This window comes from Anguilla rostrata, chromosome 8, assembly GCF_018555375.3.
Source record: "Anguilla rostrata isolate EN2019 chromosome 8, ASM1855537v3, whole genome shotgun sequence".
Classification (NCBI taxonomy): domain Eukaryota; kingdom Metazoa; phylum Chordata; class Actinopteri; order Anguilliformes; family Anguillidae; genus Anguilla; species Anguilla rostrata.
The window spans coordinates 26,704,158-26,720,098 of NC_057940.1; positions in this window are offsets into that span (position 1 = coordinate 26,704,158).

The following is a 15,941-nucleotide window of genomic DNA, read 5'->3' on the forward strand; positions in this document are numbered from 1 at the left end:
TTTGTTTCTTCAGACAATAGTCTGGCTCGTTTCTTATTTCAAAGAAAGTCTGACACACTGGCCGAGGGCATTTGGAGTCTGTTGTTGTCTCCTGTCCGAATGGGCCACGATTAGATCACCCCCAAATCATTAATGCGGGTCATATTCCATCATTCAACATTCATTTGTGCTGCTGGTTTGTGTTGCATTCAGTGTTTAGCTACAATTACTTGTCCATTCATCGGGGGTACAATGCCAGAATACTTTGGTGGAGGATAGAGCACAGGGTACTGTATAATAGGGAAGGATGGACATGCTACAGTATATGTAATGTACACGTACCTTGAAAAGTACATCGACAAAATGTTTCATATATTAGTTCTTGCTGTTGTACTTTATTGGCACAGATGTAGTTGACAAAGGAAGGGAATGTATGGGAACAGGTGCTCTCTACAAGTGCATGTTGAAACATATAACCTTGGCTAGGCTATTATGTGACTCGGACTTGGGATCTGCAGCAGAACACATCTGTGATGTCATCATTGCAGGGGTAGAGTGGGTTTTTTGTCACAGTATTGTGGACAAATGTACTAGAAGTGTGTAGCCAGCTACTTCCTGCACAACAAACCAGTTTTCCTTGCTGGGAGTTTTGTGTCACAGCCATGACTCCAGAGGCACTATTGGTGAATCTAATAGGAGAAAAAATAGGAACAACTGTATAAATACTGGGGGGCCAAGTGCAATTCACTGTTTATTGACTGTGAGTTGTGAGATTAGAGTATATGTCAAAGTCATCTTTACATGTAACTCCAAGTATGGGCTTGTGCATATCGACATGGTCCCGAAGGAAATATGTCTGGATTTAGTCAACTTACATTACAAGTACAAGCAATTTTTTCCTTCACAGTTTGCTGAGTTCAGCCTAAATTAATAAATGTAACTAAAAATGTATGTGAATTAAAAAATGCAACACTTCTATTTATTTCCCCACAGCCATAGTGTGTGATTCCCCCATGGGCCGACATCTGGTGGAACAAACCAGTGGACCTGCTGGCAAGCCAGTATGAGCCTGGAAAGGAGGAGGAAGAGGAGGAGGAATGCTGACACAGAGAGAAATTAGCACTATTCCACTGCTTTTGCAGAGAGAAAAACATGGCAATTTAGTGCTTAGGCGGCCAATGTGTTTGCAAAGCAATACACCATTTCACAAACTTTGATTGAAAGTCCTTCCTTTGTAAACTCGTCCTCTATTGAATTTCATCATGGAGGGCTTCATAATGAAGGCAAATAACTGGGATATCAGTGAATATGGCCTCCTTGGAGAAGACAGAACTGCTGTGGAAACAGGGAGCACTGATGAGGAAGAATAGGATGATTGAGAGGCTCCAGTTGCATCCGCTAATGAGCTTTCACTTCATGTCTGGTGTCAGCGGACGACCTGGCCTTCCTCTTCACCATGCCCGCCCATCTTAATTACACACCGGCTGCAAAGCTAGAAAACTGACTCTGCATGCTGACCGCTAATCGCCAAGACGCGCGCGGTCGCACGGAGGGCTGCTTTCGCACTCGGGGTGGCGCAACCTCTCGTTTTCGGAGCTATATGCGCGTACTCACCGCCCCCGCATGCGTTCCATATTCATCTTCGGTGCCGATATTCCCTTTCAGAAGTGGCTTTGTGAACGGAAGCTCATCAATTATGCCCTGGGAGAACAGCGTAGGTCTGTGGCCTGCTCCCTGTGGGCCGGTGAATGTACACATTAATGCTGTGCGAATCCACAGCCCCCGTCAACATTGACTTATGGTCCCCTAGAATCGTGTAGAACATCGTTTCGGGGTGGCGATAGCAAACTGATGGGAGTTTAATTGCACAACTCTTTAATTTAGTGAGTGTTTCTGGGGGGCTGTCACCTCCCTGAAGATCTGTTATCAGAAGGAGGTCCTCTGAGACGAGGCCTCGCCTCCTCCTCTGTGAGCTATTGATTGGAGAGGAGGCGAGTGTAGGTGCTGTAATTTTTACAATTTCGAATCAATGCTCATACACCCCTCCACTCATTCCACAACAGTGCGCTGAGATGTGACTGAAAAACAGAGCAAAAAAAGGCACCCAGCTCCACACAGTGCAGACTGGACAAAACAATGGCTAATCAACATGTTGTGTGTGGCCTTTCAGGGGGTAGCCATTTTACAGGCCAGCGCTATGGAACTGTGTTATACTGAACTTCATATACAGTAAACTCTGGCATTGCCATCCTCAGTGGGACCAGAGTAGGCAGATGTATTACCATGGCAGCAGGCACAATTTCAAAATATGCAAAAATGAATTAATTCATCTAACCACTCCCCCCTCCCCAATTTTTTCTTGCATTCACAACATGATGAAAGTAGAGAATCAATCATCAATGATGGGGGAGGTCCAGCGGTATATACTGTTAAGTAGTCCACCGATGTGGGTGGTTCACCAGGCTGACACTCACTATTCGAAATTGTCATTAACATTTAAACGAGGGCATCAGGACATCTGTTATGATGCTAAGGCTTGAGGTGGTTATATCAGAGACTGTTGTGTAGCCAATGTAATTTTGGATCATCCCATTGAAAACCAGGAACTTCCTTGGCTCCCTGATACCACCCAAGCCAAAAAATGGACATTGGAACCATTCAATGCTAAAAAAAACATTGGTCATGCATGTCCCAGAAGTGTGTTTTTAAGCACATGTGGTAGGTAGGTTGTATTTATTAAAATGTCAGTCTGCGGGCTTATAATGCAATCACTGGCTCCTCTTGTTTGTTCTGAGCAGCAAAAACACAAACAGCACTCTATTCGGCAAAAAAAATACTGCCAATAACAGATGAACCTTTAAAAAGAAGACATTGTGTTAGTACAATATATTTGAAATGGAATGTTTTTCATCCTCTTTATCATAAAAGTTTTTGGAGAAGTTATTTTCTTGCAATTTAGTCAATTATTAGACAAAAAGGGCCTAGATGCAGCAATTACAGAAACATCATTATTTCCTTTATTGGAGTTTCTTCCCACTCAAAATGGCTTGATAGCATCTGAATTCATAATAACCACGCATTAGACATTTGTTTTACTGTGACGAAAAGTTATTTAAAAGTAAAGCACCTTTGTGAAGTAATTTCACATTTATATCAGCACATAACCAGAGTCAGCCAAGCATTCTGTAATTACAACATTCCTCTGCACAAGTGGTAGCTTTCTGCCAAAGTTTGATTCATTCCTGCAGAAGACCAAAATCTGAAAACCTTTTTGAACAATTGCAGATCTGGAGTTATATTTTTTTGCGGGTAATGTGAATATATCAAGAGAGTGACCGACGCCTTTCAACATGGGACGTTTGACACCCTGTTAAAAGTGAGAGGTTTATGAAGTTTGTGCTTGGTCAGCGGTGTTAACTGTGTAATTCGAGGTGCCTTGGTACTTGCATATCAAATGGCACGAGACAATAAAAAAGATGGCAACTTATTTTTGAGTCTACGGTTATAATTTAGTTCTCAGATTGGGTGAAGTGAAAGAATATGTGCATAAATTGAAGGAAATTTGTTACTTTGTACTTGAAAGGCAATGCCTGTCTCTTTGTTCTTCTGGGGGCTCTGAAGACAAGATGTGTGGCTTTTTGCCTCCTGTTTGAAGTTAATTGTAAATGAAATCTGGAAGTGACTTTGAGCTGTTGCTCTGTACTGGCACGCATGGAGTCATTGCCCTGATTGGCGTGAAAGCAAAAAAGCAACGAAGACACCTCTGGATCCATGACCAATGTACTATGTGTTGGGCTGCAGAATCTTTCAAAGGCTTTGGATCCTTTTTGATATTACAGGGCCTATACAATGTCCCAACCAGGAGTCAGCCTGGCTTCTGTTCTGTCACATTGAAATGAGATAAACCCACACGCACTGTGGCATGAGAGTGTCTCTTCAAAGAGTCCCATATATACTGTTGACATTCTTTGAAAAAAAAAAAAAAAACAAGCTAAGAAAATGTGATTCCACCAATAAGGAATTGAAAAAAATCTCATGTTTGAAAAAGGCATTGCTTCATGCAAGCAAATATTGCCATGGGCTGAAGTGACTCTGTTAAGTGAATATTTTAATTGATTATTTCCCTACACTCCTGGCAGTTCCTTTTGCTTCAGAAATGGATGTACATAATTGAATGGTGCGCAACAGAAACCAATTATCTTGAAAATGCTTCATGTGCCAGTTCCATTACATTTTGTAATCATTCTGCATTCAAAAACACATATAGATAACAACAGTGAACCACAGAGGACTTAGACTGCCTCTCTGGGGCTTTTCCCAAACTCATTTCCTCAAGTATGTTCTGAATTAATGAAAAAACAATGCCATTGTCGTTTTTTTTATAGAATATGTTTTCAGTATAGAAAAGATTCAAATTCAGGCAATGAAAACTGACACTCTAGAAAGGTACATGGTCACATCTTTGTACTGTTAAAAATTTTTAAAAAGAGAACTAATTATGTAACAACATTTCCACACCATCTACAAATTCTACATTGTATTCACATGCTTTGTGAATCACATATTAGCACATGTAATGGAAAGACAAACATTTTCTGATCATTGGTTTGTATTTTGTAGTTAGCAGAGTAACTCTTTGAACAGAGCTTACAGAGCTTACCCTTTTGTTTGGTAAAATCTAATGAAACATATTAGCTGCATCTAATGATACTAGCTAGATCAGCTGGACAGTTATGGCAAGTTTAAATATTGTTCTCTCTAGATCTAACATCAACAAATTTTCCATTGCTCTTACCTGCATTTTGATTCAGAAAAAACTATGAAATGACACAATGCAATAATTTGAATGTTACAATAGAATGTCGATCAATTCCTTCCCTTGAAAGCACTGTGGAAAAAGTGTCCTCATAACATGCAAAAACATTTGTATAACGGTATAAATGCATACATTATTCTACATTGTAAATGTTTAAAAATTATTTTATGTTCTGGGAACAGTATCAGCTGACAGATGACGGCAAAGTAATTATTTCTCTGAATGAAACCTGTAAGAAAATACATTTTTAAAGATATATTTATACCTAGACTCTAATATGGGGAGCAGGCCAACTGCAGCCTGTTGAGTATTAAATATTAAATAGCATTTAAATACTTTTTGAGTTTAAATATGGTACAGTACAGTCATTTTGATTCTGAGGAAAGGAATTTTAGCTATTTCTCAAGTTGCATACTGTCAGCATTTGGCTGTCATCAAGTAAAGGTCTTGCCAAGTTACCATAGCTAAGCAATGCAGTATCAGTGCAATAAATGGATGGGATAATTTCAAGAAAAACTGATCTTCTTATTGGAAATGTTAGGCCATTATTTGGCGTTTCATGGAACAATCTTTGTAATGAGAATTCAGAAAAGTTACACATTTATCAAAAATTGTATTATTTTTTTCCCCTGGATTTTAGCCAGGTATTTGGAGATGGGAATGATGCAATTACATTGAAGCTATTTACTCTGTTTCTGTGGAAGTAATATTAATAAGTTCATCTTTGTGTGTTCTTTGTAAGAGAGATTCAGAACATGATAAAAGCAAGCTTAAGAGACATGGTTGAAAAGCACCTAAGACAGTGGCAACCAACACACTAATTTGGCACACCTGATTCTACTAATTAGCAGCTGAACATTATATCTAGCTGTTGAATGACCTGTGCTTTGTTGGGGTTAGAGTGAATGTACAGGAGAGTAGATCTCCAGTACCAGGGTTTGTTACCACTGATCTAAGGGATACCATATTTGCACTGAAAAAAAAAAAATCAATACAATATCAGGAGCAGGGCTGTCAATTCAACAATATTGATGTTTCATTCTGTGGGATCAAAGATTTATTTTTTTTCTCAATAATTCAAAATAAAACTTCAGATGGAAACATTTCCATATGTTGATCAACTTTACAGATATATAAATTAGCTTTTTGTAGACTGGGTGAATGTATGGATAGTCTATGTTCAAAACAAATTATTTCAATAAAAAAGGAGCATTTCAGTGCACACATTGGTTTCTGGTGGAGGAATCTTGTTGTTAATGAGCTTTGTGTGTTCGGTATAAATTATAATTTATAAATGATAATTTTATTAGGGTTTTATGGTAATTTAATTGCTGCAAAATAAACAATATAATTTCCCTGCAGTTAATAGTCAGTATCAAACTGGTGTGGATGCTCTGTTTTCAATAATCAGCTGCAATACTCAGTGATGGAAAACGTCAGACCCCATGGTAGCGTTCAACATAACATATCTCGCAGTATATAAGATAGCATGCTTTATACATTTTTCCATAATAAAAAAAACATTAGAAGCACTGTGTGACATGGACCTTACATAATTTCACCAGACCATAGCTTCAACTGTAGCTGTGATAAAAAAAAATGTTCAAAGCAAAGACCCATCACATAAATGCATTTGAAAGTGTTAAAACTAGAGAGAAATGGTTCTATCTCTATAAACTATTTTAAAATGCCAATGTTTTAGCACAGGTGAGAAGGTAAAATATGTTTGGGGTCCTCACTTTGCTCACTTGCATTTTGGAAATCCACAGATGACAGGAATTACTGTATGGTAAAGCCAATATCCTTATCACTGCAAGAATCCAGCTAACAAAATCCATAGTAATTTTTAGTCCCAAAAATGTGCTACGTCGATTGAATGTCTATAGTATAGCGATTCTCTGGAGGAATTAAGATTATTGTCCGTTTCGCCATTGCATACACGCTACACAAGTATTGTGTACATAAGAATGTTATTATCTCTAGTTTGTATAGACTCTGAACAAGATGAGCCCACCAACAAGCTTTTATGATGAGTACTCGCCAGAATTGCAGTTATTGCTCCATTGCATTTCTAAGCCCACCAGGCACACCCACAAGCATCTGTATCCACTCAAAAAATATAAATCTTTTGGGTGAGAAAAAAAACTTCCACTTCCATTGTGGTTGCGCTTCTGTAACTTTCCTTCAGTAATATTTAGAGTAATTCTGATTCTTGGGAAGGCGTTCTAACCAAGGATTACCTTTCAGAAGAGACCAGTATTATGCCTGTAGTCCAAACAGTACAAGAATAGTAGCCTTTTATTTTAGGCGTACCATTTTCAGGCTTGTTAAAAAAGGGGGCGCTATAGTAGAGGTTACATAAATGCACTGGTGTAAAGTGTTTGTCGAAATAAATAAATATCTTAATACAATGTTTCAACATTGTCCTTTACTGTACAATGCATGGTGCTTTTTGATAATATGAAGGTTGCACAAGAAGATTTTTTTTATCATCAAACCTTTTGTGATGATTGTGGATGTTGTAATGTATATCTCCAACATATTGGGCAGAATTTCACTGTTGAATGCATGATATATCTTAGTGGCATGTGATGTCACATGTCTCTGTCATCTCATTGGCTATTTACAGTACAGCTTTACCACACTGTGTTTTCAGCAGTGCCATTGTGTTTGCTTTGAACAGAAAACCAAATAAAACCATTCTAAGCATTCAAACCCCAAATAAATACCAGTCCTCCTTTTTATTTCTGCCTTTTATTGCTGCTTGTTTTGGCTAGGTAAATATTTCATGACAGTTGTGATTTTCCTTTTATTTCTTCATGAAGCATTGCCTCTGTTGCAAACATGGAGAACCACATTCACTGGGCTGGGGAATAATGTTGTCAAGGGCCTGTGAGTGCTCTTTTCTGAGAAAAAAACTATTGATTTCTGTGAATAACTCCAAATGACACCCTATGGGAGCAAGTATCTCTACTGAAGGTTAGCTCATAATATCTGAGCCATGTCAGTGGACCATATTTAAAAGCAATTTCGTGTAAGACTGCAATAGTGCTGGGCTGAGGCTGTGTTGGGCTGGATTTCAATACTTTCTTGTTGACCAATGACCTGCACGTTGTGTGGGTTGGTGAGATCCAATGAGCTTACGTGTAGGCATAGATTGGGGGTGCAGTGCCCCTGATCCTCACCCCTCGCCAAACGCTTAGAGATCATTATATTACCTCCTTCAATAATTTTTGTGTTCCTAAAATGTAGCTGTTTTTATCCATACTATGCAGGGCTCATCAATAACATATTTTGTTTCTATGTCCTCTTCTGCTACTCTGCTAATACTCTGATTTGCTTGGAGAAAGAGCACAAAAGTTATATAAATATCAGCAGCATGCTGATTATTTTCAGCTGACAGTCATTGTAGCTCTTTTCTAACAACTTACATGCAGCTAGCTAGTCCAGAATATATAGCTAGTTTTTCGCTTGCACTCACCTGGCTGCAAACCCCTCTAACCCAATCCCGCTACTCACCCTTTCATGCCATGGGGTGGCTATCTGCAGTGCTGCCTTCTTCTTCAGTCATCCCCTCCAGCTGTCTCTTGCGAAGGTGTGAAAACTCCTCTTTGATGTGAAGGCCCCTTTCTGAAACAAATGTAGCAATTTCAGCGAGAGACAAACCAGGCGGATCACACTTTTGAGCCATTGTGCTCATTTATTAATGGCAAAAGAAAGCTTAGACACAAACACCGGTAAAGTTGGTCTGAGATGGACGCACAGACCCTACAAAAGTATATTTTAATTTTTACATTAGTTCATTTTGAGTATGTCTGGGTGATTTGAGAGTACTGATGCTGCGCTATGATGTAAGAGTGAATTTAATGGAGTGTAACAACAGCGCCCCCTGTAGTGTTCAAATGAAAGTCTTGGTCTCGCCGCTTACAGTTACAAGCTGAAATGAGACAAACATGCAATTTCTTCCTCTTGACCACTTAAATGGTTCTTTCTTGAGACCTTCTTAGTCGAGTAAATGCGTCGCCGGTTGAAAAATCGCACCTCTTTTGACTGTCATTATAACAGTTTGGTGCAATTTGTGTCATTGTCTGTTGAACAACGTTTTACATAATGCTCCTGATAATGGGAGGCAGCACTTTGGGATGTGTTAACTTGGATTGTCTGTGACCTCTTTGAAAGCTCACAATTTTTATCAGCAGAATGATCCGTACAGGCAATGTCAGCTTATGGTATTAGTAAAAGTAATCAGAACCTATTTCGCCTATTTTCTTTAGCACTTCAGACAGTTTTACAGCTCTGGAGATCTTCACTGCTCTACTCAACACTTCAGCAGGCTAAAATAAAAAAACAAAAAATAAAGCACAGATTCAGTATGTTCCACTTAAAAATGTCCAATAATGCTGTCCTGGTGTACATTTACTGTACATCAGCTATTTGCCAATCATGCTGATATCCCTGTGGTGCCATCAGACGATCAAGGAGAAAACAATACTAGTAATATGCACAACCTGCCAACTTTACTGTGTTCCTGATTAAATGAATAGTTCAGAACTATAAATACACATGAATGCCATTGTCTGCAAAAATAATAATCATTTGTAAAAATGATTAATATTTTAATTATAAACCTGCTAACAAGCTAAAATAGCTAAGGAGGTGCATGTGCTACTACATGATCAGCTGGTCAGGGGCAACAATGTGGCATCCCTCAATTTTTCTTTTTCTTTCCATTCCACATTTGTTGTTGCGAACTTCAACTATGCTTCACATTTCCACAGCTTGTTAGATAATAAATCAGTATACTGTATGTATTGTAGACCATTTTGTGATAATTTGCCCTTCACTTCTGGCTCTGTGTAACATCTAATTAATGCAGAAGTACACAAGCCATTGTACTATGGTTTTTTTAAAGTCTCTTTCCCTCAGTTTTTTCTGATTATGCTTGAAGAATAAACCCTTTAGCTTGTTAGCTAAATTCTAAACGACAACAAGATAACTTCAAAAGCTACATTGTCACAGATATGGCCTTAACCACACATACGCCCTCCAAATGGCTACTTTTCATGAACACTGACCTCCATTTTTATTATTTTTTGGAATTTAAAAGAGATTTTAAAGGAGAACCTTTGCTGGATCTTTCTTTTCCATTGTAGCTTTCATTTCAAACAAGGCTTTGTAAAGCCTTTTTGATGTACTAATCAAATCTGCAATAAGATGCAGAGAGCTGTCATTATCAAAACCTGAAGTTAATAAACATATCTCAAGATAATAAAATAACTGAATGACATTCATTTTTAGAAGGATCCATCCTTTTAAAGATTTCAGCTTTGTTCTTGGAAAGTATATTCCACAGGACATTAAGCATTGTGTTTCGCTTTCAACAACACATTCTCTAATGCATCTCTGCTTGTTCTATTTTTATACTGTGTTTATTGGAAGAAATGCGCTTTTTCCTATTTCTTAACCCTGTTCATAATGCATTAAAGTTTACACATCCCAACACCAATAAATGTGTCTGGATATCTGGCAACTTTTTTCCCTCTGTTTCACTGGGAATTAATTTTTATATAAAACTCTATCATTAAGACTGTGTATGATCACGCTTATATTCATATCATATATTTTTAGAGTGATTTAAGATACTTGGTCCCCCCTCCCCATTTGTTAATTGTCAAGAAAATATGAGTGGGTGAATTTCAGAGTCCACACGGAAAGACCATATGTGGGGGGAATATATTCCAAGCCTTTATTGTGCTTCAAATTGATTAAAGTTTCCAGACAGTTGTCACCATGAATCAACAGGTCTTTAGAAGGTTGGCTGAAGGTTACATTTGTAAGCCATTACAAATATAGAGTTGGCTTTTTTATTTTGAAATGTATCCAGCACATATGCATCCTGGTTACGTTGTCTTCAGAATTAATGTATTGCTTTGTACCCTATCAAAGTCTGATAGACATATTGATCTTGTCAGATATAAAATGTGCAATATACGATCCAATTCCTTGTCTACACTCTGTGGAATTTCAGTATAACAGGATGACTACTTGATTGTCCTTACAATCATAAGTGAGTCTAAGAAATTATAAATTAGTCAAATTTCAATATTTGAATGTATATGTTTTAGAAACAGGTTCCAGTTGTTTTAATTAATGTCTAAATTGATGGATTAGATTGTTAGATTTTTGAGAAATGGGTGGGTGAAGTGAAAATGACAGGTATTGAAAAACTGTGTGCAGCATTTGATCACGCTTCTTTTTTACACAGATTGCAATCGCTGAATTTCCAAGTAGAATTAAAAATTGATTCCACTGTGGCAGCTGACCATTTATACTGCACACTTCCTACTGTCTTGAGATGTTGAACAGAAGCCCTGAGTCACCACGGATATGAAAAATCCTGTGGAAGTTACTTGATGGAGTAAAGTAAAGCGCCCGGCTTTCCGCACGCACAAGCTCAAAGAATATTGTCTTATGAGAAAACGGGCTGCACTGTCACAATGAATAACATAACTTTTTAATGAACAGCTACAACACATGGCTGAACTTGCTAAGTTCAGAATAAGTTCACCAAAGATCAATACTTTACTGTACATACTGTATAATTGAGCCTTAAATCATATCAGAAGAATCTACATTAATTTTCTGAATTCTCTACCTGTAGATGATTCCCCCCTTGTTAAGTTTTCTGATCAGTCTCTTCCATGTAATCAATCTCAAAAATGAAAGTTTAAATAATTTGCCCTTTAAGACTTCATTATGCTGTGCATACAGCTCCTGTGCTTCTGCACTGTTTGCAACTGTTCATTTGTGCTTTCCCAGTGAAAAGCCCCATAAATCTGACTGTCTATCATTAATTAATTTCATCATCCTTGCGTCCACTTTAGCTGATGTGTGGTGAGTGAAGTTCCCTTACTCCCTTCATAATAAAGCACTTCTAAGATCCTGCACTATGTAGTCTTTTATTACTGTTATAGTGCTGGTACTTATTTCACACTAGTTGAACTAGTAGCCCATCAAATGTGCGTTAAAAGCAGAAATGGTGTCTTTAGTATGCCATGGATGATTTGTTATTTTTCATGGCTGTTTTCAGAATTAAAGAGGGGTAACAAAAACAAAATCCTGTACGAAAGCCTTCACTGGCTACACAGCCATGGCTGTACTGTAGATGCTGTCGGTGGAGAAAGTGTATTCCAGATTCTCATGTACTTTTGCCATTGGGTGCAATCTGCATAAATTCACGTTGCAAAATGAAAGATTAACTTTATTGTTGTTCATAGCCTGGTGCAATACAAAAAAGTGTGGCAAGGAAGTTTATCTAATCTCTTTGTTTTGTGATCCTGATTCAAAGGAAATACCCTGCTCTCATTTTTGTACCTGTTAATGTCCTTCCAAATATAATGTATAGACTGAGTAGTAAAAGTTAGTGTATAACACACCATTCTGAACCATTCCCATTGTAACTCTCCAACTCTAGCCACTGTTTACCTCCAGTAATGCAACTCCTGTGTGACCTCAGTAGATATGCATACTAAACATAATTGTGCTTATTCAAATCATGGAAGCTTTGGTTTTATGTGTAGGGCCTGAGAACTGAGATGACACAACATTTCCATGATATCCAGTTTCCTGTGGTTCCAAAAGGACAAACTCTGGGAAGAAAGTGAATGTATTGTTTTGACCAGCTTGTAAATCACAGCAGTTTCCAAGCCATGCCCCACATTCAACTGACCCTCAGCCATCTAATCACTAGCTTTGCATGCCAAGAAAGTCCATTAACAATGTGCCCGATTCCATTGAAAACAATTAAAAGTTTATCTCATTTTAGGAAACGATTACAAATATCTGTTATCCTTTAGCTGATTTTGGTTCTTCTGAAGAACAGAAGCTCAGCAATAGAACAAAAAAACTGGCCTCAACTAATCGCTGTGAGTTGCATCTCTGACTCCTTCCCTTGCTTGTTAATTAGAAAATCTGTTGAAGCAAAAATAAGTCCTCATTTATTTCGGATGGACCTAATAGTCCCTTTTGTGAACTGTATTTGTTTGCTCTTCAGAGAGATTAAATAAAAGTTTAAAATGAGAAAGGCGAACAAAGCCAAGATTTTTAACACCACTATTGACAGAATTTGGTATCGAATGCCTGTGCAACATAAAGTCATTCACCAAATGTTATATATTTTGAACAGCTGGGATGTCTGTTGTTGTCTCCGCCTATTTGCTCCCACCATCCCCACTAAGCTCACTGTTGTTCACTTATTATTTGTTCGAGCAAGTTTTCTCCGACTTCATAAAGGATTGGGTGAATTAGCTGTGCTTTACATGAGCCATTCACATTCCATTAGATCAAATTAAATGTGTACCCAGCAGACTGGATAAATAAGTGGTCCTGCAGCTGCTATCGCCACAATCAATGCACTGCCATGTTCTCTTGCTCAAAAGTGTGCTCGTCAACCATTTTAGCTGTATCTTTCATTACGCACGCCAACATGTAGCTTCTGACCATCGGCTGACGCACATACACCTCACATGTCCTGGTCTGTGAGGTGGAGAAGTACTCAGCATTTCAGTTAGAAAGATGGTGTATGACTGATGCTGGCTTTATCTTTCGGTTCTTTCGTCATGTTAAGAGAGGAGTGACTCAAACATTTCCAAGTGCAATTTACCCAGTTAGAAGATTGCTCACTTTCTTTGTAGACTGTCTGTTTCAAAAAAGGGCCTTCTAATTTATGCCCTTGTGATTACTGAGGAAACTGAAAGCAATTTCCCTGCCTCAGGAGACAACAAAATGCTCAGCTTTTTAGGAATTTTGGTAAGGGAAATGAATGGAAATTTGTGTTCCTTTCAGTGCACACTGATTATTTTATTTTAGTTTCCTGCAAATATTTCAGTTTGCAAAGCTATTTATTTGTTATGCTCTTATCTGTATGTTAACGATATATACATGTTATATACACAAAGTGTAGTGCATAAGTATTTGGACAGTGAGACATTTTTTGTTGTTTTGGCTCTGTTTTCGAGCTCATTAGATTTGAAATGAGAAAGTATGAAGCGTAGACTGTCAACCTTAATCTGAGGGTATTTACATCCATATCAAATGACCTGTGTAGGATTTGCTTCCATTTTTATACGTTCTTCTTATTATTATTATTTCATGGAACTTTATCAGAGAACACATGCAGGCCAGCTCAAGTGTCTGGGAAGAGTACTATTAGTGGTGAGAAATTGAAATTTTTTTCCACTGCTGAGGAAGAACCTGAAGGTGCTCATTTATTTGATGTTCTGAAATAAAGTATATACCCAGCATTTGCCCATTTAAACTATGTTTATGTCCAATGTGTATTTAGAAATACGTTAGTTTAATAAAGTCTCTGCTTTAAAATAGTGCCATTTTCCCACATTCAAAAAGAAAGAAATGCATTTCTTTGTGATCTGCAGTAACCCATAGCCCTTGTATCTTTTGCTAAAAAAAAAGAAAAAAAGTCCAAATTAAAGCTCTTCACTGAATGTCTTTACACGACATGGCTCTCAGTCCTGTAAATGAGAAGTCTTGTGTTTTCAAAGAGCCTGGCTGGCTCGCAGTCTGGTGAGTGAAGGCATGGCTGCTGCATTTCGCCTGGGCAGCGTCTGAAGCGGAGGCAGGCCGGACCCCGAGCCCATTCAGGCTCCTGGCCTCCCTTCTATCTCTGGCTCCCAGTCCGGCTGTGTTGACGGGCTGGCTCGGCGGGCCGCGTGTCTAGCTGGATTAATACGGGGCTCGGAGGCCGGCTCCAGCTGGCGCCGCGGCGGACTCATTGTCTTTGGCTCTCCGGCGCCCCTGCCAGCCCGCCGCGCGGCTTTGTAAATGGATACAGCCGCAACTGGGCCCCCTCGATAGCCATTTTGCCCCGGCACATACATTAGCGGTTATGGGCTTTGCCGGTTCGGCGGCTCGCTATTGGTGGATGCTCCTCTCCCTCCGCTACACAGCCACACCACCGATCCACAGCTTTACCAATTGTTACGCGTGCACTGCATCTTTCAGGAACTTAACATTTCTTGAAGAACTTCCAGTATTTATAATCCATGTGGTTTTTAATAGGAATTGGATAAAACATGGATTTGTAGCCATTCAAATTAAAGGTCCCTCATATTATGCACAACTCTAATTTTAGAGCTCTGTTTTTAACATTTCCAGAAATTTGACTCATGGTCACATAATATGTTTAGGTTGCAACTTAACTGTGACAAGTTTGCAGGAGTAACTGAGACTGCATTAATTTGCGTACTACTTAGAAGCAAGTCTTGCTGCGTGTGGCTCAGTGTATTTACCTTCCAATTTAACAATACATATTGGAATCTGGCCTTTAAAATAGTATGTAAAAAAACTAACACGTACAGTTGGCAGAAATCCAGAGAGAACTTCAAGCATCTTAAAAAAAATAAATAAATAAAAAATCTATCCAACCATGGTGCAGCCAGCCATGTTCTTTCATTTCAAGACTTTCACTGAATAATTACAAGAACATATGCTTGCAATTCCTTTTTAAAAGCCATATTGCTTTATTTTTTTGACACATAGAACTTGTTAGAATTTAGACACAGTTCAGTAAGGAGGCAAATCTCTTCACACTTAAATGTGCGTATTGATTTTTCCCCCTTTTTTTGTAAAAAGAATAAAACATGCTATGTTCGCCTTACAGGGTAATTGATTTGTGATCAACCGTTCATGATTTATCTCACTGAGATTGTATATCTGAAAGCTGAATTATCCGAGTGTCCGACTTATTTTTGTTGTAAATACATTTTCCATGAATTATAGTGTGAAAATTATAAGCAATACTTCAGTGAGAAACAAACAGCAAAATACTACCACTACTACAACTACTACTACTGCTACTACTACCACTACTACTACTACTACTAATAATAATAATAATAGAAATCAGTTAAGCAGAACCAGGTCATAATGTTTCATAAAACCCTGTACTGTGTCCTTATACTGTAGTGTAGTTCGTAACATTTGAAATAATTAGTTTACATGGCTCACTTTGGGTAAATAGTAAGACTGCTGTACACAAGGCTTATATTGTATTGTGCTGTATTCAGTGAAAACAATTTGGCCTTATTGAAGAAATACATTAACCACGGATCTGAATTTATTCACAGCA